The sequence below is a fragment of the Nelumbo lutea genome, chromosome 4, assembly GCF_056320005.1.
Source record: "Nelumbo lutea isolate HS-2025 chromosome 4, American lotus-T2T, whole genome shotgun sequence".
Classification (NCBI taxonomy): domain Eukaryota; kingdom Viridiplantae; phylum Streptophyta; class Magnoliopsida; order Proteales; family Nelumbonaceae; genus Nelumbo; species Nelumbo lutea.
This window is the reverse complement of record NC_142687.1, coordinates 51,950,381-51,973,442: the sequence shown is the minus strand read 5'-3', so window position 1 is coordinate 51,973,442 and position 23,062 is coordinate 51,950,381. Positions and strand designations below refer to the sequence as shown.

At 46.4% G+C, this 23,062-nt stretch overlaps 23 non-coding genes and 22 pseudogenes across 23 annotated transcripts; all 45 read left to right on the top strand.

Annotated features, from left to right (window-relative positions):
- The first annotated feature begins 88 nt into the window (after positions 1–88).
- LOC148858043 (5S ribosomal RNA) lies at positions 89–207 on the top strand (annotated as a pseudogene).
- A 359-nt stretch (positions 208–566) lies between these two features.
- On the top strand, positions 567–685 carry LOC148858042 (5S ribosomal RNA). The gene has a single exon (XR_016096521.1). It is a non-coding gene; the product is annotated as a 5S ribosomal RNA (ribosomal RNA).
- Positions 686–1,044: 359 nt separating this feature from the next.
- Positions 1,045–1,163, top strand: LOC148858041 (5S ribosomal RNA). The gene has a single exon (XR_016096840.1). It is a non-coding gene; the product is annotated as a 5S ribosomal RNA (ribosomal RNA).
- Positions 1,164–1,522: 359 nt separating this feature from the next.
- On the top strand, positions 1,523–1,641 carry LOC148858040 (5S ribosomal RNA; annotated as a pseudogene).
- A 359-nt stretch (positions 1,642–2,000) lies between these two features.
- On the top strand, positions 2,001–2,119 carry LOC148858039 (5S ribosomal RNA). The gene has a single exon (XR_016096926.1). It is a non-coding gene; the product is annotated as a 5S ribosomal RNA (ribosomal RNA).
- A 359-nt stretch (positions 2,120–2,478) lies between these two features.
- Positions 2,479–2,597, top strand: LOC148858038 (5S ribosomal RNA; annotated as a pseudogene).
- Positions 2,598–2,956: 359 nt separating this feature from the next.
- Positions 2,957–3,075, top strand: LOC148858037 (5S ribosomal RNA). The gene has a single exon (XR_016096129.1). It is a non-coding gene; the product is annotated as a 5S ribosomal RNA (ribosomal RNA).
- A 359-nt stretch (positions 3,076–3,434) lies between these two features.
- On the top strand, positions 3,435–3,553 carry LOC148858036 (5S ribosomal RNA; annotated as a pseudogene).
- A 359-nt stretch (positions 3,554–3,912) lies between these two features.
- On the top strand, positions 3,913–4,031 carry LOC148858035 (5S ribosomal RNA). The gene has a single exon (XR_016096925.1). It is a non-coding gene; the product is annotated as a 5S ribosomal RNA (ribosomal RNA).
- Positions 4,032–4,390: 359 nt separating this feature from the next.
- LOC148858034 (5S ribosomal RNA) lies at positions 4,391–4,509 on the top strand (annotated as a pseudogene).
- Positions 4,510–4,868: 359 nt separating this feature from the next.
- LOC148858033 (5S ribosomal RNA) lies at positions 4,869–4,987 on the top strand. The gene has a single exon (XR_016096184.1). It is a non-coding gene; the product is annotated as a 5S ribosomal RNA (ribosomal RNA).
- A 758-nt stretch (positions 4,988–5,745) lies between these two features.
- On the top strand, positions 5,746–5,864 carry LOC148858032 (5S ribosomal RNA; annotated as a pseudogene).
- Positions 5,865–6,223: 359 nt separating this feature from the next.
- On the top strand, positions 6,224–6,342 carry LOC148858031 (5S ribosomal RNA). The gene has a single exon (XR_016096924.1). It is a non-coding gene; the product is annotated as a 5S ribosomal RNA (ribosomal RNA).
- A 359-nt stretch (positions 6,343–6,701) lies between these two features.
- LOC148858030 (5S ribosomal RNA) lies at positions 6,702–6,820 on the top strand (annotated as a pseudogene).
- Positions 6,821–7,179: 359 nt separating this feature from the next.
- On the top strand, positions 7,180–7,298 carry LOC148858029 (5S ribosomal RNA). The gene has a single exon (XR_016096128.1). It is a non-coding gene; the product is annotated as a 5S ribosomal RNA (ribosomal RNA).
- Positions 7,299–7,657: 359 nt separating this feature from the next.
- LOC148858028 (5S ribosomal RNA) lies at positions 7,658–7,776 on the top strand (annotated as a pseudogene).
- A 359-nt stretch (positions 7,777–8,135) lies between these two features.
- Positions 8,136–8,254, top strand: LOC148858027 (5S ribosomal RNA). The gene has a single exon (XR_016096923.1). It is a non-coding gene; the product is annotated as a 5S ribosomal RNA (ribosomal RNA).
- A 359-nt stretch (positions 8,255–8,613) lies between these two features.
- On the top strand, positions 8,614–8,732 carry LOC148858026 (5S ribosomal RNA; annotated as a pseudogene).
- A 359-nt stretch (positions 8,733–9,091) lies between these two features.
- Positions 9,092–9,210, top strand: LOC148858025 (5S ribosomal RNA). The gene has a single exon (XR_016096183.1). It is a non-coding gene; the product is annotated as a 5S ribosomal RNA (ribosomal RNA).
- A 758-nt stretch (positions 9,211–9,968) lies between these two features.
- LOC148858024 (5S ribosomal RNA) lies at positions 9,969–10,087 on the top strand (annotated as a pseudogene).
- Positions 10,088–10,446: 359 nt separating this feature from the next.
- LOC148858023 (5S ribosomal RNA) lies at positions 10,447–10,565 on the top strand. Its single transcript, XR_016096922.1, has one exon. It is a non-coding gene; the product is annotated as a 5S ribosomal RNA (ribosomal RNA).
- Positions 10,566–10,924: 359 nt separating this feature from the next.
- Positions 10,925–11,043, top strand: LOC148858022 (5S ribosomal RNA; annotated as a pseudogene).
- Positions 11,044–11,402: 359 nt separating this feature from the next.
- Positions 11,403–11,521, top strand: LOC148858021 (5S ribosomal RNA). Its single transcript, XR_016096182.1, has one exon. It is a non-coding gene; the product is annotated as a 5S ribosomal RNA (ribosomal RNA).
- A 359-nt stretch (positions 11,522–11,880) lies between these two features.
- On the top strand, positions 11,881–11,999 carry LOC148858020 (5S ribosomal RNA; annotated as a pseudogene).
- A 359-nt stretch (positions 12,000–12,358) lies between these two features.
- LOC148858019 (5S ribosomal RNA) lies at positions 12,359–12,477 on the top strand. Its single transcript, XR_016096180.1, has one exon. It is a non-coding gene; the product is annotated as a 5S ribosomal RNA (ribosomal RNA).
- Positions 12,478–12,836: 359 nt separating this feature from the next.
- LOC148858018 (5S ribosomal RNA) lies at positions 12,837–12,955 on the top strand (annotated as a pseudogene).
- A 359-nt stretch (positions 12,956–13,314) lies between these two features.
- On the top strand, positions 13,315–13,433 carry LOC148858017 (5S ribosomal RNA). Its single transcript, XR_016096127.1, has one exon. It is a non-coding gene; the product is annotated as a 5S ribosomal RNA (ribosomal RNA).
- Positions 13,434–14,269: 836 nt separating this feature from the next.
- Positions 14,270–14,388, top strand: LOC148858016 (5S ribosomal RNA). Its single transcript, XR_016096921.1, has one exon. It is a non-coding gene; the product is annotated as a 5S ribosomal RNA (ribosomal RNA).
- A 359-nt stretch (positions 14,389–14,747) lies between these two features.
- Positions 14,748–14,866, top strand: LOC148858015 (5S ribosomal RNA; annotated as a pseudogene).
- Positions 14,867–15,225: 359 nt separating this feature from the next.
- Positions 15,226–15,344, top strand: LOC148858014 (5S ribosomal RNA). The gene has a single exon (XR_016096179.1). It is a non-coding gene; the product is annotated as a 5S ribosomal RNA (ribosomal RNA).
- A 359-nt stretch (positions 15,345–15,703) lies between these two features.
- LOC148858013 (5S ribosomal RNA) lies at positions 15,704–15,822 on the top strand (annotated as a pseudogene).
- Positions 15,823–16,181: 359 nt separating this feature from the next.
- On the top strand, positions 16,182–16,300 carry LOC148858012 (5S ribosomal RNA). The gene has a single exon (XR_016096126.1). It is a non-coding gene; the product is annotated as a 5S ribosomal RNA (ribosomal RNA).
- A 359-nt stretch (positions 16,301–16,659) lies between these two features.
- Positions 16,660–16,777, top strand: LOC148858011 (5S ribosomal RNA; annotated as a pseudogene).
- Positions 16,778–17,136: 359 nt separating this feature from the next.
- LOC148858010 (5S ribosomal RNA) lies at positions 17,137–17,255 on the top strand. Its single transcript, XR_016096920.1, has one exon. It is a non-coding gene; the product is annotated as a 5S ribosomal RNA (ribosomal RNA).
- A 359-nt stretch (positions 17,256–17,614) lies between these two features.
- On the top strand, positions 17,615–17,733 carry LOC148858009 (5S ribosomal RNA; annotated as a pseudogene).
- A 747-nt stretch (positions 17,734–18,480) lies between these two features.
- LOC148858008 (5S ribosomal RNA) lies at positions 18,481–18,599 on the top strand. Its single transcript, XR_016096839.1, has one exon. It is a non-coding gene; the product is annotated as a 5S ribosomal RNA (ribosomal RNA).
- Positions 18,600–18,958: 359 nt separating this feature from the next.
- Positions 18,959–19,077, top strand: LOC148858007 (5S ribosomal RNA). The gene has a single exon (XR_016097632.1). It is a non-coding gene; the product is annotated as a 5S ribosomal RNA (ribosomal RNA).
- A 359-nt stretch (positions 19,078–19,436) lies between these two features.
- LOC148858006 (5S ribosomal RNA) lies at positions 19,437–19,555 on the top strand. Its single transcript, XR_016096919.1, has one exon. It is a non-coding gene; the product is annotated as a 5S ribosomal RNA (ribosomal RNA).
- A 359-nt stretch (positions 19,556–19,914) lies between these two features.
- Positions 19,915–20,033, top strand: LOC148858005 (5S ribosomal RNA; annotated as a pseudogene).
- Positions 20,034–20,392: 359 nt separating this feature from the next.
- Positions 20,393–20,511, top strand: LOC148858004 (5S ribosomal RNA; annotated as a pseudogene).
- A 359-nt stretch (positions 20,512–20,870) lies between these two features.
- LOC148858003 (5S ribosomal RNA) lies at positions 20,871–20,989 on the top strand (annotated as a pseudogene).
- A 359-nt stretch (positions 20,990–21,348) lies between these two features.
- LOC148858002 (5S ribosomal RNA) lies at positions 21,349–21,467 on the top strand. The gene has a single exon (XR_016096574.1). It is a non-coding gene; the product is annotated as a 5S ribosomal RNA (ribosomal RNA).
- A 359-nt stretch (positions 21,468–21,826) lies between these two features.
- LOC148858001 (5S ribosomal RNA) lies at positions 21,827–21,945 on the top strand. The gene has a single exon (XR_016096918.1). It is a non-coding gene; the product is annotated as a 5S ribosomal RNA (ribosomal RNA).
- Positions 21,946–22,304: 359 nt separating this feature from the next.
- Positions 22,305–22,423, top strand: LOC148858000 (5S ribosomal RNA; annotated as a pseudogene).
- Positions 22,424–22,782: 359 nt separating this feature from the next.
- On the top strand, positions 22,783–22,901 carry LOC148857999 (5S ribosomal RNA; annotated as a pseudogene).
- The last annotated feature ends 161 nt before the right edge of the window (positions 22,902–23,062 follow it).

Genomic DNA, 23,062 nt, shown 5'->3' with positions numbered 1-23,062 from the left:
GCATACACCGTTTTTTCAAATCTGAAGGAATTAATGAAGGGGAGCAAGACCGGGAGTGCATAAAGATTTCAGCGAACAAGATGCAAACGGGTGCGATCATACCAGCACTAATGCACCAGACACAATCAGTACTCCGAAGTTAAGCGTGCTTGGGCGACAGTAGTACTAGGATGGGTAACCTCCTGGGAAGTCCTCGTGTTGCACCCCAATTTTATTAATATTTTATTTTTGATATACTATTTGCAAATTCCATATGTCGTTTCGGCGAGACAACTGGAAACAACGTGCCGGATACTCGGACCATTTGCGGCACGACCGTCATTACTGAATGGGAACGGTGCAAAACCGGGCGTTTGGCATTCGTCATGCATTGTGGGCCCCGTGATATTACAAAATTTATCCGGGGATGCGGCAGATCTACAAAGGAATAACTCCGCTCACCTGGGAGCTTGTGCACGGTTACCAAGGGAGGAAAGTTGCATACACCATTTTTTCAAATCGGAAAGGATTAATGGATGGGAGCAAGACAGTGAGTGCATAAAGATTTCTGCGAACAAGATGCAAACGGGTGCGATCATACCAGCACAAATGCACCGGATCCCATCAGAACTCCGAAGTTAAGTGTGCTTGGGCGAGAGTAGTACTAGGATGGGTGACCTCCTTGGAAGTCCTCGTGTTGCACTTCAATTTTATTAATATTTTATTTCTGATATATTATTTGCAAATTCCATATGTCTTTTCGGCGAGACAACTGGAAACAAAGCGCCGGATGCTCGGACCATTAGCGGCACGACCGTCATTACTGAATGGGAACGGTGCAAAACCGGGCGTTTGGCATTCGTCGTGCATTGTGGGCCCCATGATATTACAACATTTATCCGGGGATGCGGCAGATCTACAAAGGAATAACTCCGCTCACCTGGGAGCTTGTGCACGGTTACCAAGGGAGGAAAGTTGCATACACCGTTTTTTCAAATCTGAAAGGATTAATGGAGGGGAGCAAGACAGTGAGTGCATAAAGATTTCTGCGAACAAGATACAAACGGGTGCGATCATACCAGCACTAATGCACCGGATCCCATCAGAACTCCGAAGTTAAGTGTGCTTGGGCGAGAGTAGTACTAGGATGGGTGACCTCCTTGGAAGTCCTCGTGTTGCACCTCAATTTTATTAATATTTTATTTCTGATATATTATTTGCAAATTCCATATGTCGTTTCGGCGAGACAACAGGAAACAACGTGCCGGATACTCGGACCATTTGCGGAACGACCGTCATTACTGAATGGGAACGGTGCAAAACCGGGCTTTTGGAATTCGTCGTGCATTGTGGGCCCCGCGATATTACAACATTTATCCGGGGATGCGGCAGATCTTCTAAGGAATAACTCCGCTCACCTGGGAGCTTGTGCACGGTTACCAAGGGAGGAAATTTGCATACACCGTTTTTTCAAATCTGAAAGGATTAATGGAGGGGAGCAAGACAGTGAGTGCATAAAGATTTCTGCGAACAAGATGCAAACGGGTGCGATCATACTAGCACTAATGCACCGGATCCCATCAGAACTCCGAAGTTAAGCGTGTTCGGGCGAGAGTAGTACTAGGATGGGTGACCTCATGGGAAGTCCTCATTGTGCACCCCAATTTTATTAATATTTTATTTTTGATATACTATTTGCAAATTCCATATGTCGTTTCGGCGAGACAACTGGAAACAACGTGCCGGATACTCGGACCCTTTGCGGCACGACCGTCATTACTGAATGGGAACGGTGCAAAACTGGGCTTTTGGCATTCGTCCTGCATTGTGGGCCCCGTGATATTACTACATTTATCCGAGGATGCGGCAGATCTAGAAAGGAATAACTCCGCTCACCTGGGAGCTTGTGCACGGTTACCAAGGGAGGAAAGTTGCATACACCGTTTTTTCAAGTCTGAAAGAATTAATGGAGGGGAGCAAGATAGTGAGTGCATAAAGATTAAAACGAACAAGAAGCAAACGGGTGCGATCATACCAGCACTAATGCACCGGATCCCATCAGGACTCCGAAGTTAAGCGTGCTTGGGCGAGAGTAGTAATAGGATGGGTGACCTCCTGGGAAGTCCTCGTGTTGCACCCCAATTTTATTAATATTTTATTTTTGATATACTATTTGCAAATTCCATATGTCGTTTCGGCGAGACAACTGGAAACAACGAGCCGGATACTCGGACCATTTGCGGCACGACCGTCATTAACGAATGAGAACGGTGCAAAACCTGGCTTTTGGCATTCGTCCTGCATTGTGGGACCCGCGATATTACTGCATTTATCCGGGGATGCGGCAGATCTAGAAAGGAATAACTCCTCTCACCTGGGAGTTTGTGCATGGTTACCAAGGGAGGAAAGTTGCATACACCGTTTTTTCAAATCTGAAGGAATTAATGAAGGGGAGCAAGACAGGGAGTGCATAAAGATTTCACCGAACAAGATGCAAACGGGTGCGATCATACCAGCACTACTGCACCAGATACAATCAGTACTCCGAAGTTAAGCGTGCTTGGGCGCCAGTAGTACTAGGATGGGTAACCTCCTTGGAAGTCCTCGTGTTGCACCCCAATTTTATTAATATTTTATTTTTGATATACTATTTGCAAATTCCATATGTCGTTTCGGCGAGACAACTGGAAACAACGTGCCGGATACTCGGACCATTTGCGGCACGACCGTCATTTCTGAATGGGAACGGTGCAAAACTGGGCTTTTGGCATTCGTAGTGCATTGTGGGCCCCGCGATATTACTACATTTATCCGGGGATGCGGCAGATCTAGAAAGGAATAACTCCGCTCACCTGGGAGCTTGTGCACGGTTACCAAGGGAGGAAAGTTGCATACACCGTTTTTTCAAGTCTGAAAGAATTAATGGAGGGGAGCAAGAAAGTGAGTGCATAAAGATTAAAGCGAACAAGGAGCAAACGGGTGCGATCATACCAGGACTAATGCACCGGATCCCATCAGAACTCCGAAGTTAAGCGTGCTTGGGCGAGAGTAGTACTAGGATGGGTGACCTCCTGGGAAGTCCTCGTGTTGCACCCCAATTTTATTAATATTTTATTTTTAATATACTATTTGCAAATTCCATATGTCATTTCGGCGAGACAACTGGAAACAACGTGCCGGATACTCGGACCATTTGCGGCACGACCGTCATTACTGAATGGGAACGGTGCAAAACCGGTCTTTTGGCATTCGTCCTGCATTGTGGGCCCCGCGATATTACTGCATTTATCCGGGGATGCGGCAGATCTAGAAAGGAATAACTCCGCTCACCTGGGAGTTTGTGCCTGGTTACCAAGGGAGGAAAGTTGCATACACCGTTTTTTCAAATCTGAAGGAATTAATGAAGGGGAGCAAGACAGGGAGTGCATAAAGATTTCAGCGAACAAGATGCAAACGGGTGCGATCATACCAGCACTAATGCACCAGATACAATCAGTACTCCGAAGTTAAGCGTGCTTGGGCGACAGTAGTACTAGGATGGGTAACCTCCTAGGAAGTCCTCGTGTTGCACCCCAATTTTATTAATATTTTATTTTTGATATACTATTTGCAAATTCCATATGTCGTTTCGGCGAGACAACTGGAAACAACGTGCCGGATACTCGGACCATTTGCGGCACGACCGTCATTACTGAATGGGAACGGTGCAAAACTGGGCTTTTGGCATTCGTCGTGCATTGTGGGCCCCGTGATATTACTACATTTGTCCGAGGATGCGGCAGATTTAGAAAGGAATAACTCCGCTCACCTGGGAGCTTGTGCACGGTTACCAAGGGAGGAAAGTTGCATACACCGTTTTTTCAAGTCTGAAAGAATTAATGGAGGGGAGCAAGATAGTGAGTGCATAAAGATTAAAGCGAACAAGAAGCAAACGGGTGCGATCATACCAGCACTAATGCACCGGATCCCATCAGGACTCCGAAGTTAAGCGTGCTTGGGCGAGAGTAGTAATAGGATGGGTGACCTCCTGGGAAGTCCTCGTGTTGCACCCCAATTTTATTAATATTTTATTTTTGATATACTATTTGCAAATTCCATATGTCGTTTCGGCGAGACAACTGGAAACAACGAGCCGGATACTCGGACCATTTGCGGCACGACCGTCATTAACGAATGGGAACGGTGCAAAACCTGGCTTTTGGCATTCGTCCTGCATTGTGGGCCCCGCGATATTACTGCATTTATCCGGGGATGCGGCAGATCTAGAAAGGAATAACTCCTCTCACCTGGGAGTTTGTGCATGGTTACCAAGGGAGGAAAGTTGCATACACCGTTTTTTCAAATCTGAAGGAATTAATGAAGGGGAGCAAGACAGGGAGTGCATAAAGATTTCAGCGAACAAGATGCAAACGGGTGCGATCATACCAGCACTAATGCACCAGATACAATCAGTACTCCGAAGTTAAGCGTGCTTGGGCGCCAGTAGTACTAGGATGGGTAAACTCCTGGGAAGTCCTCGTGTTGCACCCCAATTTTATTAATATTTTATTTTTGATATACTATTTGCAAATTCCATATGTCGTTTCGGCGAGACAACTGGAAACAACGTGCCGGATACTCGGACCATTTGCGGCACGACCGTCTTTACTGAATGGGAACGGTGCAAAACTGGGCTTTTGGCATTCGTAGTGCATTGTGGGCCCCGCGATATTACTACATTTATCCGGGGATGCGGCAGATCTAGAAAGGAATAACTCCGCTCACCTGGGAGCTTGTGCACGGTTACCAAGGGAGGAAAGTTGCATACACCGTTTTTTCAAGTCTGAAAGAATTAATGGAGGGGAGCAAGATAGTGAGTGCATAAAGATTAAAGCGAACAAGAAGAAAACCGGTGCGATCATACCAGCACTAATGCACCGGATCCCATCAGAACTCCGAAGTTAAGCGTGCTTGGGCGAGAGTAGTACTAGGATGGGTGACCTCCTGGGAAGTCCTCGTGTTGCACCCCAATTTTATTAATATTTTATTTTTAATATACTATTTGCAAATTCCATATGTCGTTTCGGCGAGACAACTGGAAACAACGTGCCGGATACTCGGACCATTTGCGGCACCACCGTCATTAACGAATGGGAACGGTGCAAAACCTGGCTTTTGGAATTCGTCCTGCATTGTGGGCCCCGTGATATTACTGCATTTATTCGGGGATGCGGCAGATCTAGAAAGGAATAACTCCGCTCACCTGGGAGTTTGTGCATTGTTACCAAGGGAGGAAAGTTGCATACACCGTTTTTTCAAATCTGAAGACTAATGCACCGGATCCCATCAGAACTCCGAAGTTAAGCGTGCTTGGGCGAGAGTAGTACTAGGATGGGTGACCTCCTGGGAAGTCCTCGTGTTGCACCCCAATTTTATTAATATTTTATTTTTAATATACTATTTGCAAATTCCATATGTCATTTCGGCGAGACAACTGGAAACAACGTGCCGGATACTCGGACCATTTGCGGCACGACCGTCATTACTGAATGGGAACGGTGCAAAACCGGTCTTTTGGCATTCGTCCTGCATTGTGGGCCCCGCGATATTACTGCATTTATCCGGGGATGCGGCAGATCTAGAAAGGAATAACTCCGCTCACCTGGGAGTTTGTGCCTGGTTACCAAGGGAGGAAAGTTGCATACACCGTTTTTTCAAATCTGAAGGAATTAATGAAGGGGAGCAAGACAGGGAGTGCATAAAGATTTCAGCGAACAAGATGCAAACGGGTGCGATCATACCAGCACTAATGCACCAGATACAATCAGTACTCCGAAGTTAAGCGTGCTTGGGCGACAGTAGTACTAGGATGGGTAACCTCCTAGGAAGTCCTCGTGTTGCACCCCAATTTTATTAATATTTTATTTTTGATATACTATTTGCAAATTCCATATGTCGTTTCGGCGAGACAACTGGAAACAACGTGCCGGATACTCGGACCATTTGCGGCACGACCGTCATTACTGAATGGGAACGGTGCAAAACTGGGCTTTTGGCATTCGTCGTGCATTGTGGGCCCCGTGATATTACTACATTTGTCCGAGGATGCGGCAGATTTAGAAAGGAATAACTCCGCTCACCTGGGAGCTTGTGCACGGTTACCAAGGGAGGAAAGTTGCATACACCGTTTTTTCAAGTCTGAAAGAATTAATGGAGGGGAGCAAGATAGTGAGTGCATAAAGATTAAAGCGAACAAGAAGCAAACGGGTGCGATCATACCAGCACTAATGCACCGGATCCCATCAGGACTCCGAAGTTAAGCGTGCTTGGGCGAGAGTAGTAATAGGATGGGTGACCTCCTGGGAAGTCCTCGTGTTGCACCCCAATTTTATTAATATTTTATTTTTGATATACTATTTGCAAATTCCATATGTCGTTTCGGCGAGACAACTGGAAACAACGAGCCGGATACTCGGACCATTTGCGGCACGACCGTCATTAACGAATGGGAACGGTGCAAAACCTGGCTTTTGGCATTCGTCCTGCATTGTGGGCCCCGCGATATTACTGCATTTATCCGGGGATGCGGCAGATCTAGAAAGGAATAACTCCTCTCACCTGGGAGTTTGTGCATGGTTACCAAGGGAGGAAAGTTGCATACACCGTTTTTTCAAATCTGAAGGAATTAATGAAGTGGAGCAAGACAGGGAGTGCATAAGGATTTCAGCGAACAAGATGCAAACGGGTGCGATCATACCAGCACTAATGCACCAGATACAATCAGTACTCCGAAGTTAAGCGTGCTTGGGCGCCAGTAGTACTAGGATGGGTAAACTCCTGGGAAGTCCTCGTGTTGCACCCCAATTTTATTAATATTTTATTTTTGATATACTATTTGCAAATTCCATATGTCGTTTCGGCGAGACAACTGGAAACAACGTGCCGGATACTCGGACCATTTGCGGCACGACCGTCATTTCTGAATGGGAACGGTGCAAAACTGGGCTTTTGGCATTCGTAGTGCATTGTGGGCCCCGCGATATTACTACATTTATCCGGGGATGCGGCAGATCTAGAAAGGAATAACTCCGCTCACCTGGGAGCTTGTGCACGGTTACCAAGGGAGGAAAGTTGCATACACCGTTTTTTCAAGTCTGAAAGAATTAATGGAGGGGAGCAAGAAAGTGAGTGCATAAAGATTAAAGCGAACAAGGAGCAAACGGGTGCGATCATACCAGGACTAATGCACCGGATCCCATCAGAACTCCGAAGTTAAGCGTGCTTGGGCGAGAGTAGTACTAGGATGGGTGACCTCCTGGGAAGTCCTCGTGTTGCACCCCAATTTTATTAATATTTTATTTTTAATATACTATTTGCAAATTCCATATGTCATTTCGGCGAGACAACTGGAAACAACGTGCCGGATACTCGGACCATTTGCGGCACGACCGTCATTACTGAATGGGAACGGTGCAAAACCGGTCTTTTGGCATTCGTCCTGCATTGTGGGCCCCGCGATATTACTGCATTTATCCGGGGATGCGGCAGATCTAGAAAGGAATAACTCCGCTCACCTGGGAGTTTGTGCCTGGTTACCAAGGGAGGAAAGTTGCATACACCGTTTTTTCAAATCTGAAGGAATTAATGAAGGGGAGCAAGACAGGGAGTGCATAAAGATTTCAGCGAACAAGATGCAAACGGGTGCGATCATACCAGCACTAATGCACCAGATACAATCAGTACTCCGAAGTTAAGCGTGCTTGGGCGACAGTAGTACTAGGATGGGTAACCTCCTAGGAAGTCCTCGTGTTGCACCCCAATTTTATTAATATTTTATTTTTGATATACTATTTGCAAATTCCATATGTCGTTTCGGCGAGACAACTGGAAACAACGTGCCGGATACTCGGACCATTTGCGGCACGACCGTCATTACTGAATGGGAACGGTGCAAAACTGGGCTTTTGGCATTCGTCGTGCATTGTGGGCCCCGTGATATTACTACATTTGTCCGAGGATGCGGCAGATTTAGAAAGGAATAACTCCGCTCACCTGGGAGCTTGTGCACGGTTACCAAGGGAGGAAAGTTGCATACACCGTTTTTTCAAGTCTGAAAGAATTAATGGAGGGGAGCAAGATAGTGAGTGCATAAAGATTAAAGCGAACAAGAAGCAAACGGGTGCGATCATACCAGCACTAATGCACCGGATCCCATCAGGACTCCGAAGTTAAGCGTGCTTGGGCGAGAGTAGTAATAGGATGGGTGACCTCCTGGGAAGTCCTCGTGTTGCACCCCAATTTTATTAATATTTTATTTTTGATATACTATTTGCAAATTCCATATGTCGTTTCGGCGAGACAACTGGAAACAACGAGCCGGATACTCGGACCATTTGCGGCACGACCGTCATTAACGAATGGGAACGGTGCAAAACCTGGCTTTTGGCATTCGTCCTGCATTGTGGGCCCCGCGATATTACTGCATTTATCCGGGGATGCGGCAGATCTAGAAAGGAATAACTCCTCTCACCTGGGAGTTTGTGCATGGTTACCAAGGGAGGAAAGTTGCATACACCGTTTTTTCAAATCTGAAGGAATTAATGAAGGGGAGCAAGACAGGGAGTGCATAAAGATTTCAGCGAACAAGATGCAAACGGGTGCGATCATACCAGCACTAATGCACCAGATACAATCAGTACTCCGAAGTTAAGCGTGCTTGGGCGCCAGTAGTACTAGGATGGGTAAACTCCTGGGAAGTCCTCGTGTTGCACCCCAATTTTATTAATATTTTATTTTTGATATACTATTTGCAAATTCCATATGTCGTTTCGGCGAGACAACTGGAAACAACGTGCCGGATACTCGGACCATTTGCGGCACGACCGTCTTTACTGAATGGGAACGGTGCAAAACTGGGCTTTTGGCATTCGTAGTGCATTGTGGGCCCCGCGATATTACTACATTTATCCGGGGATGCGGCAGATCTAGAAAGGAATAACTCCGCTCACCTGGGAGCTTGTGCACGGTTACCAAGGGAGGAAAGTTGCATACACCGTTTTTTCAAGTCTGAAAGAATTAATGGAGGGGAGCAAGATAGTGAGTGCATAAAGATTAAAGCGAACAAGAAGAAAACCGGTGCGATCATACCAGCACTAATGCACCGGATCCCATCAGAACTCCGAAGTTAAGCGTGCTTGGGCGAGAGTAGTACTAGGATGGGTGACCTCCTGGGAAGTCCTCGTGTTGCACCCCAATTTTATTAATATTTTATTTTTAATATACTATTTGCAAATTCCATATGTCGTTTCGGCGAGACAACTGGAAACAACGTGCCGGATACTCGGACCATTTGCGGCACCACCGTCATTAACGAATGGGAACGGTGCAAAACCTGGCTTTTGGAATTCGTCCTGCATTGTGGGCCCCGTGATATTACTGCATTTATTCGGGGATGCGGCAGATCTAGAAAGGAATAACTCCGCTCACCTGGGAGTTTGTGCATTGTTACCAAGGGAGGAAAGTTGCATACACCGTTTTTTCAAATCTGAAGACTAATGCACCGGATCCCATCAGAACTCCGAAGTTAAGCGTGCTTGGGCGAGAGTAGTACTAGGATGGGTGACCTCCTGGGAAGTCCTCGTGTTGCACCCCAATTTTATTAATATTTTATTTTTAATATACTATTTGCAAATTCCATATGTCATTTCGGCGAGACAACTGGAAACAACGTGCCGGATACTCGGACCATTTGCGGCACGACCGTCATTACTGAATGGGAACGGTGCAAAACCGGTCTTTTGGCATTCGTCCTGCATTGTGGGCCCCGCGATATTACTGCATTTATCCGGGGATGCGGCAGATCTAGAAAGGAATAACTCCGCTCACCTGGGAGTTTGTGCCTGGTTACCAAGGGAGGAAAGTTGCATACACCGTTTTTTCAAATCTGAAGGAATTAATGAAGGGGAGCAAGACAGGGAGTGCATAAAGATTTCAGCGAACAAGATGCAAACGGGTGCGATCATACCAGCACTAATGCACCAGATACAATCAGTACTCCGAAGTTAAGCGTGCTTGGGCGACAGTAGTACTAGGATGGGTAACCTCCTAGGAAGTCCTCGTGTTGCACCCCAATTTTATTAATATTTTATTTTTGATATACTATTTGCAAATTCCATATGTCGTTTCGGCGAGACAACTGGAAACAACGTGCCGGATACTCGGACCATTTGCGGCACGACCGTCATTACTGAATGGGAACGGTGCAAAACTGGGCTTTTGGCATTCGTCGTGCATTGTGGGCCCCGTGATATTACTACATTTGTCCGAGGATGCAGCAGATTTAGAAAGGAATAACTCCGCTCACCTGGGAGCTTGTGCACGGTTACCAAGGGAGGAAAGTTGCATACACCGTTTTTTCAAGTCTGAAAGAATTAATGGAGGGGAGCAAGATAGTGAGTGCATAAAGATTAAAGCGAACAAGAAGCAAACGGGTGCGATCATACCAGCACTAATGCACCGGATCCCATCAGGACTCCGAAGTTAAGCGTGCTTGGGCGAGAGTAGTAATAGGATGGGTGACCTCCTGGGAAGTCCTCGTGTTGCACCCCAATTTTATTAATATTTTATTTTTGATATACTATTTGCAAATTCCATATGTCGTTTCGGCGAGACAACTGGTAACAACGAGCCGGATACTCGGACCATTTGCGGCACGACCGTCATTAACGAATGGGAACGGTGCAAAACCTGGCTTTTGGCATTCGTCCTGCATTGTGGGCCCCGCGATATTACTGCATTTATCCGGGGATGCGGCAGATCTAGAAAGGAATAACTCCTCTCACCTGGGAGTTTGTGCATGGTTACCAAGGGAGGAAAGTTGCATACACCGTTTTTTCAAATCTGAAGGAATTAATGAAGTGGAGCAAGACAGGGAGTGCATAAGGATTTCAGCGAACAAGATGCAAACGGGTGCGATCATACCAGCACTAATGCACCAGATACAATCAGTACTCCGAAGTTAAGCGTGCTTGGGCGCCAGTAGTACTAGGATGGGTAAACTCCTGGGAAGTCCTCGTGTTGCACCCCAATTTTATTAATATTTTATTTTTGATATACTATTTGCAAATTCCATATGTCGTTTCGGCGAGACAACTGGAAACAACGTGCCGGATACTCGGACCATTTGCGGCACGACCGTCTTTACTGAATGGGAACGGTGCAAAACTGGGCTTTTGGCATTCGTAGTGCATTGTGGGCCCCGCGATATTACTACATTTATCCGGGGATGCGGCAGATCTAGAAAGGAATAACTCCGCTCACCTGGGAGCTTGTGCACGGTTACCAAGGGAGGAAAGTTGCATACACCGTTTTTTCAAGTCTGAAAGAATTAATGGAGGGGAGCAAGATAGTGAGTGCATAAAGATTAAAGCGAACAAGAAGAAAACCGGTGCGATCATACCAGCACTAATGCACCGGATCCCATCAGAACTCCGAAGTTAAGCGTGCTTGGGCGAGAGTAGTACTAGGATGGGTGACCTCCTGGGAAGTCCTCGTGTTGCACCCCAATTTTATTAATATTTTATTTTTGATATACTATTTGCAAATTCCATATGTCGTTTCGGCGAGACAACTGGAAACAACGAGCCGGATACTCGGAACATTTGCGGCACGACCGTCATTAACGAATGGGAACGGTGCAAAACCTGGCTTTTGGCATTCGTCCTGCATTGTGGGCCCCGCGATATTACTGCATTTATCCGGGGATGCGGCAGATCTAGAAAGGAATAACTCCTCTCACCTGGGAGTTTGTGCATGGTTACCAAGGGAGGAAAGTTGCATACACCGTTTTTTCAAATCTGAAGGAATTAATGAAGGGGAGCAAGACAGGGAGTGCATAAAGATTTCAGCGAACAAGATGCAAACGGGTGCGATCATACCAGCACTAATGCACCAGATACAATCAGTACTCCGAAGTTAAGCGTGCTTGGGCGCCAGTTGTACTAGGATGGGTAAACTCCTGGGAAGTCCTCGTGTTGCACCCCAATTTTATTAATATTTTATTTTTGATATACTATTTGCAAATTCCATATGTCGTTTCGGCGAGACAACTGGAAACAACGTGCCGGATACTCGGACCATTTGCGGCACGACCGTCTTTACTGAATGGGAACGGTGCAAAACTGGGCTTTTGGCATTCGTAGTGCATTGTGGGCCCCGCGATATTACTACATTTATCCGGGGATGCGGCAGATCTAGAAAGGAATAACTCCGCTCACCTGGGAGCTTGTGCACAGTTACCAAGGGAGGAAAGTTGCATACACCGTTTTTTCAAGTCTGAAAGAATTAATGGAGGGGAGCAAGATAGTGAGTGCATAAAGATTAAAGCGAACAAGAAGAAAACCGGTGCGATCATACCAGCACTAATGCACCGGATCCCATCAGAACTCCGAAGTTAAGCGTGCTTGGGCGAGAGTAGTACTAGGATGGGTGACCTCCTGGGAAGTCCTCGTGTTGCACCCCAATTTTATTAATATTTTATTTTTAATATACTATTTGCAAATTCCATATGTCGTTTCGGCGAGACAACTGGAAACAACGTGCCGGATACTCGGACCATTTGCGGCACCACCGTCATTAACGAATGGGAACGGTGCAAAACCTGGCTTTTGGAATTCGTCCTGCATTGTGGGCCCCGTGATATTACTGCATTTATTCGGGGATGCGGCAGATCTAGAAAGGAATAACTCCGCTCACCTGGGAGTTTGTGCATTGTTACCAAGGGAGGAAAGTTGCATACACCGTTTTTTCAAATCTGAAGGAATTAATGAAGGGGAGCAAGACAGGGAGTGCATAAAGATTTCAGCGAACAAGATGCAAACGGGTGCGATCATACCAGCACTAATGCACCAGATACAATCAGTACTCCGAAGTTAAGCGTGCTTGGGCGCCAGTAGTACTAGGATGGGTAACCTCCTGGGAAGTCCTCGTGTTGCACCCCAATTTTATTAATATTTTATTTTTGATATACTATTTGCAAATTCCATATGTCGTTTCGGCGAGACAACTGGAAACAACGTGCCGGATACTCGGACCATTTGCGGCACGACCGTCATTACTGAATGGGAACGGTGCAAAACTGGGCTTTTGGCATTCGTAGTGCATTGTGGGCCCCGTGATATTACTACATTTATCCGGGGATGCGGCAGATCTAGAAAGGAATAACTCCGCTCACCTGGGAGCTTGTGCACGGTTACCAAGGGAGGAAAGTTGCATACACCGTTTTTTCAAGTCTGAAAGAATTAATGGAGGGGAGCAAGAAAGTGAGTGCATAAAGATTAAAGCGAACAAGGAGCAAACGGGTGCGATCATACCAGGACTAATGCACCGGATCCCATCAGAACTCCGAAGTTAAGCGTGCTTGGGCGAGAGTAGTACTAGGATGGGTGACCTCCTGGGAAGTCCTCGTGTTGCACCCCAATTTTATTAATATTTTATTTTTAATATACTATTTGCAAATTCCATATGTCATTTCGGCGAGACAACTGGAAACAACGTGCCGGATACTCGGACCATTTGCGGCACGACCGTCATTACTGAATGGGAACGGTGCAAAACCTGTCTTTTGGCATTCTTCCTGCATTGTGGGCCCCGCGATATTACTGCATTTATCCGGGGATGCGGCAGATCTAGAAAGGAATAACTCCGCTCACCTGGGAGTTTGTGCATGGTTACCAAGGGAGGAAAGTTGCATACACCGTTTTTTCAAATCTGAAGGAATTAATGAAGGGGAGCAAGACAGGGAGTGCATAAAGATTTCAGCGAACAAGATGCAAACGGGTGCGATCATACCAGCACTAATGCACCAGTACAATCAGTACTCCGAAGTTAAGCGTGCTTGGGCGACAGTAGTACTAGGATGCGTAACCTCCTAGGAAGTCCTCGTGTTGCACCCCAATTTTATTAATATTTTATTTTTGATATACTATTTGCAAATTCCATATGTCGTTTCGGCGAGACAACTGGAAACAACGTGCCGGATACTCGGACCATTTGCGGCACGACCGTCATTACTGAATGGGAACGGTGCAAAACTGGGCTTTTGGCATTCGTCGTGCATTGTGGGCCCCGTGATATTACTACATTTGTCCGAGGATGCGGCAGATTTAGAAAGGAATAACTCCGCTCACCTGGGAGCTTGTGCACGGTTACCAAGGGTGGAAAGTTGCATACACCGTTTTTTCAAGTCTGAAAGAATTAATGGAGGGGAGCAAGATAGTGAGTGCATAAAGATTAAAGCGAACAAGAAGCAAACGGGTGCGATCATACCAGCACTAATGCACCGGATCCCATCAGGACTCCGAAGTTAAGCGTGCTTGGGCGAGAGTAGTAATAGGATGGGTGACCTCCTGGGAAGTCCTCGTGTTGCACCCCAATTTTATTAATATTTTATTTTTGATATACTATTTGCAAATTCCATATGTCGTTTCGGCGAGACAACTGGAAACAACGAGCCGGATACTCGGACAATTTGCGGCACGACCGTCATTAACGAATGGGAACGGTGCAAAACCTGGCTTTTGGCATTCGTCCTGCATTGTGGGCCCCGCGATATTACTGCATTTATCCGGGGATGCGGCAGATCTAGAAAGGAATAACTCCTCTCACCTGGGAGTTTGTGCATGGTTACCAAGGGAGGAAAGTTGCATACACCGTTTTTTCAAATCTGAAGGAATTAATGAAGGGGAGCAAGACAGGGAGTGCATAAAGATTTCAGCGAACAAGATGCAAACGGGTGCGATCATACCAGCACTAATGCACCAGATACAATCAGTACTCCGAAGTTAAGCGTGCTTGGGCGCCAGTAGTACTAGGATGGGTAAACTCCTGGGAAGTCCTCGTGTTGCACCCCAATTTTATTAATATTTTATTTTTGATATACTATTTGCAAATTCCATATGTCGTTTCGGCGAGACAACTGGAAACAACGTGCCGGATACTCGGACCATTTGCGGCACGACCGTCTTTACTGAATGGGAACGGTGCAAAACTGGGCTTTTGGCATTCGTAGTGCATTGTGGGCCCCGCGATATTACTACATTTATCCGGGGATGCGGCAGATCTAGAAAGGAATAACTCCGCTCACCTGGGAGCTTGTGCACGGTTACCAAGGGAGGAAAGTTGCATACACCGTTTTTTCAAGTCTGAAAGAATTAATGGAGGGGAGCAAGATAGTGAGTGCATAAAGATTAAAGCGAACAAGAAGAAAACCGGTGCGATCATACCAGCACTAATGCACCGGATCCCATCAGAACTCCGAAGTTAAGCGTGCTTGGGCGAGAGTAGTACTAGGATGGGTGACCTCCTGGGAAGTCCTCGTGTTGCACCCCAATTTTATTAATATTTTATTTTTAATATACTATTTGCAAATTCCATATGTCGTTTCGGCGAGACAACTGGAAACAACGTGCCGGATACTCGGACCATTTGCGGCACCACCGTCATTAACGAATGGGAACGGTGCAAAACCTGGCTTTTGGAATTCGTCCTGCATTGTGGGCCCCGTGATATTACTGCATTTATTCGGGGATGCGGCAGATCTAGAAAGGAATAACTCCGCTCACCTGGGAGTTTGTGCATTGTTACCAAGGGAGGAAAGTTGCATACACCGTTTTTTCAAATCTGAAGGAATTAATGAAGGGGAGCAAGACAGGGAGTGCATAAAGATTTCAGCGAACAAGATGCAAACGGGTGCGATCATACCAGCACTAATGCACCAGATACAATCAGTACTCCGAAGTTAAGCGTGCTTGGGCGCCAGTAGTACTAGGATGGGTAACCTCCTAGGAAGTCCTCGTGTTGCACCCCAATTTTATTAATATTTTATTTTTGATATACTATTTGCAAATTCCATATGTCGTTTCGGCGAGACAACTGGAAACAACGTGCCGGATACTCGGACCATTTGCGGCACGACCGTCATTACTGAATGGGAACGGTGCAAAACTGGGCTTTTGGCATTCGTAGTGCATTGTGGGCCCCGCGATATTACTACATTTATCCGGGGATGCGGCAGATCTAGAAAGGAATAACTCCGCTCACCTGGGAGCTTGTGCACGGTTACCAAGGGAGGAAAGTTGCATACACCGTTTTTTCAAGTCTGAAAGAATTAATGGAGGGGAGCAAGAAAGTGAGTGCATAAAGATTAAAGCGAACAAGGAGCAAACGGGTGCGATCATACCAGGACTAATGCACCGGATCCCATCAGAACTCCGAAGTTAAGCGTGCTTGGGCGAGAGTAGTACTAGGATGGGTGACCTCCTGGGAAGTCCTCGTGTTGCACCCCAATTTTATTAATATTTTATTTTTAATATACTATTTGCAAATTCCATATGTCATTTCGGCGAGACAACTGGAAACAACGTGCCGGATACTCGGACCATTTGCGGCACGACCGTCATTACTGAATGGGAACGGTGCAAAACCGGTCTTTTGGCATTCGTCCTGCATTGTGGGCCCCGCGATATTACTGCATTTATCCGGGGATGCGGCAGATCTAGAAAGGAATAACTCCGCTCACCTGGGAGTTTGTGCATGGTTACCAAGGGAGGAAAGTTGCATACACCGTTTTTTCAAATCTGAAGGAATTAATGAAGGGGAGCAAGACAGGGAGTGCATAAAGATTTCAGCGAACAAGATGCAAACGGGTGCGATCATACCAGCACTAATGCACCAGTACAATCAGTACTCCGAAGTTAAGCGTGCTTGGGCGACAGTAGTACTAGGATGGGTAACCTCCTAGGAAGTCCTCGTGTTGCACCCCAATTTTATTAATATTTTATTTTTGATATACTATTTGCAAATTCCATATGTCGTTTCGGCGAGACAACTGGAAACAACGTGCCGGATACTCGAACCATTTGCGGCACGACCGTCATTACTGAATGGGAACGGTGCAAAACTGGGCTTTTGGCATTCGTCGTGCATTGTGGGCCCCGTGATATTACTACATTTGTCCGAGGATGCGGCAGATTTAGAAAGGAATAACTCCGCTCACCTGGGAGCTTGTGCACGGTTACCAAGGGAGGAAAGTTGCATACACCGTTTTTTCAAGTCTGAAAGAATTAATGGAGGGGAGCAAGATAGTGAGTGCATAAAGATTAAAGCGAACAAGAAGCAAACGGGTGCGATCATACCAGCACTAATGCACCGGATCCCATCAGGACTCCGAAGTTAAGCGTGCTTGGGCGAGAGTAGTAATAGGATGGGTGACCTCCTGGGAAGTCCTCGTGTTGCACCCCAATTTTATTAATATTTTATTTTTAATATACTATTTGCAAATTCCATATGTCATTTCGGCGAGACAACTGGAAACAACGTGCTGGATACTCGGACCATTTGCGGCACGACCGTCATTACTGAATGGGAACGGTGCAAAACCGGTCTTTTGGCATTCGTCCTGCATTGTGGGCCCCGCGATATTACTGCATTTATCCGGGGATGCGGCAGATCTAGAAAGGAATAACTCCGCTCACCTGGGAGTTTGTGCCTGGTTACCAAGGGAGGAAAGTTGCATACACCGTTTTTTCAAATCTGAAGGAATTAATGAAGGGGAGCAAGACAGGGAGTGCATAAAGATTTCAGCGAACAAGATGCAAACGGGTGCGATCATACCCGCACTAATGCACCAGATACAATCAGTACTCCGAAGTTAAGCGTGCTTGGGCGAGAGTAGTACTAGGATGGGTAACCTCCTCGGAAGTCCTCGTGTTGCACCCCAATTTTATTAATATTTTATTTTTGATATACTATTTGCAAATTCCATATGTCGTTTCGGCGAGACAACTGGAAACAACGTGCCGGATACTCGGACCATTTGCGGCACGACCGTCATTACTGAATGGGAACGGTGCAAAACTGGGCTTTTGGCATTCGTCGTGCATTGTGGGCCCCGCGATATAACTACATTTATCCGGGGATGCGGCAGATCTTGAAAGGAATAACTCCGCTCACCTGGGAGCTTGTGCACGGTTACCAAGGGAGGAAAGTTGCATACACCGTTTTTTCATGTCTGAAAGAATTAATGGAGGGGAGCAAGATAGTGAGTGCATAAAGATTAAAGCGAACAAGAAGCAAACGGGTGCGATCATACCAGCACTAATGCACCGGATCCCATCAGGACTCCGAAGTTAAGCGTGCTTGGGCGAGAGTAGTAATAGGATCGGCGAGACAACTGGAAACAAAGCGCCGGATACTCGGACCATTAGCGGCACGACCGTCATTACTGAATGGGAACGGTGCAAAACCGGGCGTTTGGCATTCGTCGTGCATTGTGGGCCCCATGATATTACAACATTTATCCGGGGATGCGGCAGATCTACAAAGGAATAACTCCGCTCACCTGGGAGCTTGTGCACGGTTACCAAGGGAGGAAAGTTGCATACACCGTTTTTTCAAATCTGAAAGGATTAATGGAGGGGAGCAAGACAGTGAGTGCATAAAGGTTTCTGCGAACAAGATACAAACGGGTGCGATCATACCAGCACTAATGCACCGGATCCCATCAGAACTCCGAAGTTAAGTGTGCTTGGGCGAGAGTAGTACTAGGATGGGTGACCTCCTTGGAAGTCCTCGTGTTGCACCTCAATTTTATTAATATTTTATTTCTGATATATTATTTGCAAATTCCATATGTCGTTTCGGCGAGACAACAGGAAACAACGTGCCGGATACTCGGACCATTTGCGGAACGACCGTCATTACTGAATGGGAACGGTGCAAAACCGGGCTTTTGGCATTCGTCGTGCATTGTGGGCCCCGCGATATTACAACATTTATCCGGGGATGCGGCAGATCTTCTAAGGAATAACTCCGCTCACCTGGGAGCTTGTGCACGGTTACCAAGGGAGGAAATTTGCATACACCGTTTTTTCAAATCTGAAAGGATTAATGGAGGGGAGCAAGACAGTGAGTGCATAAAGATTTCTGCGAACAAGATGCAAACGGGTGCGATCATACTAGCACTAATGCACCGGATCCCATCAGAACTCCGAAGTTAAGCGTGTTCGGGCGAGAGTAGTACTAGGATGGGTGACCTCATGGGAAGTCCTCATGTTGCACCCCAATTTTATTAATATTTTATTTTTGATATACTATTTGCAAATTCCATATGTCGTTTCGGCGAGACAACTGGAAACAACGTGCCGGATACTCGGACCATTTGCGGCACGACCGTCATTACTGAATGGGAACGGTGCAAAACTGGGCTTTTGGCATTCGTCGTGCATTGTGGGCCCCGTGATATTACTACATTTATCCGAGGATGCGGCAGATCTAGAAAGGAATAACTCCGCTCACCTGGGAGCTTGTGCACGGTTACCAAGGGAGGAAAGTTGCATACACCGTTTTTTCAAGTCTGAAAGAATTAATGGAGGGGAGCAAGATAGTGAGTGCATAAAGATTAAAGCGAACAAAAAGCAAACGGGTGCGATCATACCAGCACTAATGCACCGGATCCCATCAGGACTCCGAAGTTAAGCGTGCTTGGGCGAGAGTAGTAATAGGATGGGTGACCTCCTGGGAAGTCCTCGTGTTGCACCCCAATTTTATTAATATTTTATTTTTGATATACTATTTGCAAATTCCATATGTCGTTTCGGCGAGACAACTGGAAACAACGAGCCGGATACTCGGACCATTTGCGGCACGACCGTCATTAACGAATGAGAACGGTGCAAAACCTGGCTTTTGGCATTCGTCCTGCATTGTGGGCCCCGCGATATTACTGCATTTATCCGGGGATGCGGCAGATCTAGAAAGGAATAACTCCTCTCACCTGGGTGTTTGTGCATGGTTACCAAGGGAGAAAAGTTGCATACACCGTTTTTTCAAATCTGAAGGAATTAATGAAGGGGAGCAAGACAGGGAGTGCATAAAGATTTCAGCGAACAAGATGCAAACGGGTGCGATCATACCAGCACTAATGCACCAGATACAATCAGTACTCCGAAGTTAAGCGTGCTTGGGCGCCAGTAGTAATAGGATGGGTAACCTCCTGGGAAGTCCTCGTGTTGCACCCCAATTTTATTAATATTTTATTTTTGATATACTATTTGCAAATTCCATATGTCGTTTCGGCGAGACAACTGGAAACAACGTGCCGGATACTCGGACCATTTGCGGCACGACCGTCATTACTGAATGGGAACGGTGCAAAACCGGTCTTTTGGCATTCGTCCTGCATTGTGGGCCCCGCGATATTACTGCATTTATCCGGGGATGCGGCAGATCTAGAAAGGAATAACTCCGCTCACCTGGGAGTTTGTGCATGGTTACCAAGGGAGGAAAGTTGCATACACCGTTTTTTCAAATCTGAAGGAATTAATGAAGGGGAGCAAGACAGGGAGTGCATAAAGATTTCAGCGAACAAGATGCAAACGGGTGCGATCATACCAGCACTAATGCACCAGATACAATCAGTACTCCGAAGTTAAGCGTGCTTGGGCGACAGTAGTACTAGGATGGGTAACCTCCTAGGAAGTCCTCGTGTTGCACCCCAATTTTATTAATATTTTATTTTTGATATACTATTTGCAAATTCCATATGTCGTTTCGGCGAGACAACTGGAAACAACGTGCCAGATACTCGGACCATTTGCGGCACGACCGTCATTACTGAATGGGAACGGTGCAAAACCGGGCGTTTGGCATTCGTCGTGCATTGTGGGCCCCGTGATATTACAACATTTATCCGGGGATGCGGCAGATCTAGAAAGGAATAACTCCGCTCACCTGGGAGTTTGTGCATGGTTACCAAGGGAGGAAAGTTGCATACACCGTTTTTTCAAGTCTGAAGGAATTAATGAAGGGGAGCAATACAGGGAGTGCATAAAGATTTCAGCGAACAAGATGCAAACGGGTGCGATCATACCCGCACTAATGCACCGGATACAATCAGAACTCCGAAGTTAAGTGTGCTTGGGCGAGAGTAGTACTAGGATGGGTGACCTCCTTGGAAGTCCTCGTGTTGCACCTCAATTTTATTAATATTTTATTTCTGATATATTATTTGCAAATTCCATATGTCGTTTCGGCGAGACAACAGGAAACAACGTGCCGGATACTCGGACCATTTGCGGAACGACCGTCATTACTGAATGGGAACGGTGCAAAACCGGGCTTTTGGCATTCGTCGTGCATTGTGGGCCCCGCGATATTACAACATTTATCCGGGGATGCGGCAGATCTTCTAAGGAATAACTCCGCTCACCTGGGAGCTTGTGCACGGTTACCAAGGGAGGAAATTTGCATACACCGTTTTTTCAAATCTGAAAGGATTAATGGAGGGGAGCAAGACAGTGAGTGCATAAAGATTTCTGCGAACAAGATGCAAACGGGTGCGATCATACTAGCACTAATGCACCGGATCCCATCAGAACTCCGAAGTTAAGCGTGTTCGGGCGAGAGTAGTACTAGGATGGGTGACCTCATGGGAAGTCCTCGTGTTGCACCCCAATTTTATTAATATTTTATTTTTGATATACTATTTGCAAATTCCATATGTCGTTTCGGCGAGACAACTGGAAACAACGTGCCGGATACTCGGACCATTTGCGGCACGACCGTCATTACTGAATGGGAACGGTGCAAAACTGGGCTTTTGGCATTCGTCGTGCATTGTGGGCCCCGTGATATTACTACATTTATCCGAGGATGCGGCAGATCTAGAAAGGAATAACTCCGCTCACCTGGGAGCTTGTGCACGGTTACCAAGGGAGGAAAGTTGCATACACCGTTTTTTCAAGTCTGAAAGAATTAATGGAGGGGAGCAAGATAGTGAGTGCATAAAGATTAAAGCGAACAAAAAGCAAACGGGTGCGATCATACCAGCACTAATGCACCGGATCCCATCAGGACTCCGAAGTTAAGCGTGCTTGGGCGAGAGTAGTAATAGGATGGGTGACCTCCTGGGAAGTCCTCGTGTTGCACCCCAATTTTATTAATATTTTATTTTTGATATACTATTTGCAAATTCCATATGTCGTTTCGGCGAGACAACTGGAAACAACGAGCCGGATACTCGGACCATTTGCGGCACGACCGTCATTAACGAATGAGAACGGTGCAAAACCTGGCTTTTGGCATTCGTCCTGCATTGTGGGCCCCGCGATATTACTGCATTTATCCGGGGATGCGGCAGATCTAGAAAGGAATAACTCCTCTCACCTGGGTGTTTGTGCATGGTTACCAAGGGAGAAAAGTTGCATACACCGTTTTTTCAAATCTGAAGGAATTAATGAAGGGGAGCAAGACAGGGAGTGCATAAAGATTTCAGCGAACAAGATGCAAACGGGTGCGATCATACCAGCACTAATGCACCAGATACAATCAGTACTCCGAAGTTAAGCGTGCTTGGGCGCCAGTAGTAATAGGATGGGTAACCTCCTGGGAAGTCCTCGTGTTGCACCCCAATTTTATTAATATTTTATTTTTGATATACTATTTGCAAATTCCATATGTCGTTTCGGCGAGACAACTGGAAACAACGTGCCGGATACTCGGACCATTTGCGGCACGACCGTCATTACTGAATGGGAACGGTGCAAAACCGGTCTTTTGGCATTCGTCCTGCATTGTGGGCCCCGCGATATTACTGCATTTATCCGGGGATGCGGCAGATCTAGAAAGGAATAACTCCGCTCACCTTGGAGTTTGTGCATGGTTACCAAGGGAGGAAAGTTGCATACACCGTTTTTTCAAATCTGAAGGAATTAATGAAGGGGAGCAAGACAGGGAGTGCATAAAGATTTCAGCGAACAAGATGCAAACGGGTGCGATCATACCAGCACTAATGCACCAGATACAATCAGTACTCCGAAGTTAAGCGTGCTTGGGCGACAGTAGTACTAGGATGGGTAACCTCCTAGGAAGTCCTCGTGTTGCACCCCAATTTTATTAATATTTTATTTTTGATATACTATTTGCAAATTCCATATGTCGTTTCGGCGAGACAACTGGAAACAACGTGCCAGATACTCGGACCATTTGCGGCACGACCGTCATTACTGAATGGGAACGGTGCAAAACCGGGCGTTTGGCATTCGTCGTG